This window comes from Amblyraja radiata, chromosome 21, assembly GCF_010909765.2.
Source record: "Amblyraja radiata isolate CabotCenter1 chromosome 21, sAmbRad1.1.pri, whole genome shotgun sequence".
NCBI lineage: Eukaryota > Metazoa > Chordata > Chondrichthyes > Rajiformes > Rajidae > Amblyraja > Amblyraja radiata.
The window spans coordinates 30532718-30538402 of record NC_045976.1 but is presented as its reverse complement, the minus strand read 5'-3'; the positions used below and the strand labels follow the sequence as shown (position 1 = coordinate 30538402).

Sequence of the window (5685 nt, the reverse complement as noted above, 5' to 3'; positions counted from 1 at the left end):
CATTAATTATCAGAGGGGACTGTGTGGAGAGGGTGGCGGATTTCCGCTTCCTGGGAATCCATATTGAGGAGGACCTGACGTGGAGCGTGAACACCTCTGCGCTGCTGAAAAAGGTCCAGCAGAGACTGCACTTCCTGAGGGTGCTCAGGAAGAATAACATCACTCAGAGACTGCTGCTGTCCTTTTATCGGTGCTCCATTGAGAGCCTCCTAACATACTGTGTATGCGTATGGTACACCAGCTGCACAGCGGCTCAGAGGAAAGCGCTCCAGAGGGCCATTGACAACGCCCAGAGGATTGTCGGATGCCCTCTCCTTACCTTGGAGGACTTACACAGTTCCCGCTGCATCAAAAAATCCCAGAGTATTATAAAGGACATTTCCCACCCCGGACACTCCCTGTTTGAACTGTTACCGTCAGGCAGACGGTACAGATCTACAAGGACAAGGACAAACAGACTTAAAAACAGTTTTTACCCCACTGCTATAAAGGCACTAAATGTAGCCGCCAAGGAACGCAGGGGCGATACATACATACATGAAATCGACAGAAGGATGTAGGGCTGGGTGTTTATGCGTGCTATTTTTATGATATTTATTTTAGTTGTTTATCTTTTTAAATATTTTACTTTGTATGTATCGTTAGCTTTTAGAAATGTTTGAATGGTGCACTGACTGGCTGACATTTTACAATTTCGTTGTACATGGTTCATGTTACAATGACAATAAAGAAACTATTCTATTCTATTCTATTTAGAATATTGTGTTCAGTTCTGGGCACCATGTCATCGGAAAGATATTGTCAAGCTTGAAATGGTTCAGAAAAGATTTACGAGGATGTTGCCAGGACCAGAGGGTGTGAGCTATAGGGAGAGGTTGTGTAGGCTAGATTTCTATTCCATGGAGCGCATGAGGATGAGGAGAGATCTTATCGGGGTATACAAAATCATGAGAGGATTAGACCAGGTAGATACAGTCTTTTGCCCAGAGTAGGGGAATCAAGAACCAGAGGACATAGGTTCAAGGTGAAGGGGAAAAGATTTAATAGGAATCTGAGGGGCAACTTTTTCACACAAAAGGTGGTGCATGTATGGAACAAGCTGCCAGAGGAGGTAGTTGAGGCTGGGACGGTCCCATTGTTTAAAAAAAGTTAGACAGGTACATGGATAGGTCAGGTTTTGGAGGGATATGGACCATGCACCGGCAAGTGGGACTAGTGTAGCTGGGACATTGTTGGCCAGTGTGGGCGAGGTGGGCCGAAGGGCCTGTTTCCAAACTGCAACACTCTCTGACTATAACCGGAGCACCTGGAAAAACAAACTTGTTTACAGGGAGAACATACAAACTCCTTAAGGAGAATGCCCATGATCCCGTGTCTCTGGCACATTAAGGCAGCAGCTCTACCACTGCATCAGTGTGCGCTGGGACGCCTGGGGAACATTGCTCATGCTGGTTTAATCCCATGAACTCACAGCACAGCTTCTCATTGAATTGCCTGCGATGAGTCCCTGTGTTCCAGGGTGCGCTTCACAGCAGCCCTGGGCTCCGGTTTCTATCGCTCGGACCAGTGGGTGAAATATTGGGGATTTGGGGGGAAACTCCACATACAGGAGTTAACACGGAGCTGGGGTTGACACCAAAGTGTTTAAAGAACTAGACCTCTATTTGAAGGGAACAAAGTTGCTGAATGTCCACTTCACTTTGGATGATTTACTGAATGACGAACAAGGGGATGAAACACGGTGGTTGAAACAAGAGATAAAATACTTTGTTTGTTTCCAGCATCACTGCAAATGCGTAGGACGCCATGGACATCACGGACATCTGGCTTCTATCAAGTCGTGCAATCAAACCGCATTCATTTCCCGAGTGATCTGGCTTGGGCATGGAGGAACACAAGCCGCTTGGATTGGTCTCAACGACATATGCTGTGTAAGTTTATTGGTGACACGTTATCTTGCAGGACCTCGTGACACTGGGCAGACCTGCATTTGTTGTTCCCCCTTGATTATCCTCTGACTATATCAGAGGTAGGTTACAGTCAACACATTGATGGATCTCTGGGGTCACATCGTTGTTCATAGGTACGTAGTTTGGATCCAAGTAAATAAACTGCAATCACTCTGGAGAAACAAGTTACCATCAGTAATGGGGACTGAAACTACTGGACTGTTGTAAACACTCCTCTGGTTCACTGTTGTCCTTCAGGGTAAGAAATCTGCCCTCCTTCCCCAGTCTGGCCTCACCACGACTCCAGAGATCCATCAATGTGTTGACCCTTACCTGCCGTCTGACATGGTCAGAGGATGATCACGGAAGTACAATAAATGCAGGTCCGGTCACTGTCACCATGTCCTGTGAACAAATGAAATCCCTCATGTTCATATGTCTGTTTCTGCTCCACATGAGCCTCCTCTCACCCTCCTTCATCTCACACCGTCACTGGGACTTTCCTTCCCCCTCATCAGCTTCACTGTCTTCCACCTAAACGTGAGATTCTGATCGGTCTCAATGCCCCCTCACCACAGTCAGTCACATCACCAACACTCTGGGGAAAAGGGTTTCTCTGGGCGAGGCTTCTGGGTTGATCAGTGACTACTTTATATTTATTCACCCGGCTTTTCCACTGCACCACCAGTGGAAACATTTCTCCACGTCGACCCTATTCCATCGCCATAGTTTGAAGGTGGGTCCCAGTGACCCACTCAACCACCCCACACACAGGCATCTGCCTTTAATATCCGTGTTAATTGTAGTTATGGCTCCACGGTTACAGCAGGTAGACACATTCAGAGAGAAAGAGGGAGAGGGAGATCACTCTCAGCCACTGGTGGATGAAATGGCTCTGGTTGGTCCAACCTTTGTTGGGAAGTACCATCTCTCAGTTCTGCAGCCTTCCCTGGAATATTTCACCCTCACTGGTGTCTTTGTGCCTTTCCCATGTCATGGAAACCACAACTGTGCTCCATATCCAAGTGCAGTCTTACCAAGGTTCTATCCCAGTCCCACTCAACCTCTGCTTTTCAACTCTATCCCTCGAGAACTGGTCTCCACAGCTTTGAATAAATTATGTGAATTCCTGTACCACTGCATTTATTCACAAACCCTTTCTCCACACTCCCTGGTTCTGGTTAATCCGTCCAGTTAATCTTTCCCCTGAAACTCTCTGAAGGAAGAAATGAATCATTGAATTTAAATAACCTGCTGGAGGTCAGTAATAGTTTGGGGTATTGACTCCCCCGAGGAATGGATCCGCTAAACCTTCAGACACATTCAAAGCCTCTCGAGTTCTTGGGCTGGGCAGTGAATATTCCAGATGTCCTCCTGATCTGGGCCGGTCCCTGAAGGGCAAGGAAATGTAAAATTCACCAAAGACCCACTGAAGGGAGGAACAGTGTTGGTGCCGGTGGGGGTGGAGGGGCGAGGGAGTGGGTGAAGTGCCCAGTGTTCCACTCCTCCACACACACAACAGGCTCCGTGCTACAACTCACTGTCTCCATCTCCTGTTGGGTTTGGCATTCTGTGTTCATTGGTCTGCAGGGGTCTACAGTTCTTTTCTTCATTGTTCACCGACTTTCTCTGGGAGATCCTACTTTGTATTTGTGTGGAATTACCATATTTTCCTCATTTTCTGAGTTACCATTGCTCCTCTTCTCTGACCTTTACTCTCAGATCCTGTCACATTCATCCCAAAGATTCTGTTACTTCCATGAGATTTCCCCACCCTGCCAGTCCATAGTTTAAACTCCCATCCACTGCCTTACTTGTCCCGGCTGCTCTTATTCTGCTCTCACTCCAGCTCAGGTACAGCTCCTCCCTGTACTGTTATGTGGCAGCTTACTCAGCATTCCAACAGCAATGACCATTGTTTATACCCACAGGAAGGTCATTACAAATGGATTGATGGATCTGCATACAGATACTCACGCTTTGCTTGTGGGGAACCTAATAACGTTGGCAACGAAGATTGTGTGGAAACTAACTTTCGTCGTAAGTGTAACAATGACAGAAATATTGTTTTGTTGGAAGTTGATTTCAGATACTGTATTGAATAAGAGGTTACCTCCACAGACCAGCAGTTACACAGAGGGAGTGAACCAACCTCATGGGTTCTGTACCCTGCAGAACTGGACTGACTGCCCAGCAGTGAGAGGAGGATATATGGGATGTAATGCAGGAGTCAGGGGAACAGACACCGAGTGTAACTGTGCAGGAGGAATGTACAAGGGGGTAACACTGGAGTTAGAGGAAGATACAGTGGTGAATGATTTATAAGGGGATGTCAAGAGGATGTTTCCTCAAGTGTGAAACCAGATTTACTGGTCAAAAATGTGAAATAGCCACCGATAAATCAAAGCGAGAAGAGAGAAAATCTTCTTGACTTGGGCGTGGCGGGCAGGTGGGGATCAGGAGCACGTAATCGAGGCAGAGAGCACAGATGTACTTAAGGGAGAGGTAGATGGAGAAAGGAACAGACGGATGTGTTGATGGGGTCGGATGCAGGGAGGGGGAAGGCTGGAAATACTCAGTGGGTCAGGCAGCATCTGTGGAGAGAGGAACAGAGATACTGTAACACCTCCCTTAATGAACATTCTGTTTCCTCTCCACTTGCTAAGTGACCAATTAAATATTTCCAGTATTAGTTCAGATTTCTGGAATCTGCAGCATTTTGCTTGTGGACAAACCGGTAAATGCTTTCCTCTTTTCTTGCTTCTAGGTGTGGGATTATGGAATGATAAGTCATGTCGAGCACGCAGGCGTTATGTTTGTTCCTACAGACTGTGATTAGAAGACTCCAGAATTATCCCCTCATCCTTTCCAGCAGTGGATCCACTGCTTTGATTTCTTTGTAGCCGCTCTCACTGTCTGTGGTGACTGTACTCACTTAGCTTCTTAGCCAATAATAAAGAGAACTGCATCATGAGCTGTGTGTTTGGTGCTGTGTGAGTCCAGTTTCTCGCAGCCTTCCTGTCCCACTGTTGCTTCCTCCCCACCTCTGCACTCAGTGCTGCGCTGAGGAGAAGGCGGCACAGACTTTACACAATGAACTCTTGTCCTTCGGCCGCACCTGGTGTGTCGGGTCCCGGACACCGCACCTGGGAGAGAAATAAAGGCTGTGGAGAGGATACATGGGGAGTTAGTGGAATAGTTGCAGGGAGAGAGCTTTCACAGTCCTGTGGGTGAGCTGCAGAAGATGAACTGGGACCAGAAATTCCTCAGCACAGGTGTCGGAACATGATGTGAAGGAAGTCAAGCCTTGCCCAACCCGCCAGTCAATGGCCTGAGGGAGAGTGAGAGAGATAGTGGGACTAACTCAACATTACACGGGGAGTATAGTTGGGACAGGGATCGCACCTTTGCGGGGCACCTTGCTGAGAATTATTGCACAGCAGGTGATGTCATCTATCCTCACTGAGTGTGGATGGTGGGTCAGAGAGTTGAGGATCCGAGAGACAAGAGAGGAGATTGTAGGGGCTTTGATGAAGATCTTAGTATCCTCGCTCACCACGGCTGAGGTCTCGGAGGACCAGCGAGTATTCACTATCATCCCATTATTAAAAGGAAGCAGAGATAATCGAGAAGTTTAGAAGATGGTGAGCCTCACACCTGTGGTAGAGAACTATTGGAGGGGATTCTTTGAGATAGGATTTACTCCCATTTGGAAGAGAATGGGATAAAATAATGA

At 47.3% G+C, this 5685-nt stretch overlaps 1 long non-coding RNA gene across 1 annotated transcript; it reads left to right on the top strand.

The window, feature by feature from the left end:
* The first annotated feature begins 1816 nt into the window (after positions 1-1816).
* LOC116984941 lies at positions 1817-4745 on the top strand. Its single transcript, XR_004415181.1, has 3 exons — positions 1817-1931; positions 3881-3989; positions 4717-4745. It is a non-coding gene; the product is annotated as an uncharacterized LOC116984941 (long non-coding RNA).
* The last annotated feature ends 940 nt before the right edge of the window (positions 4746-5685 follow it).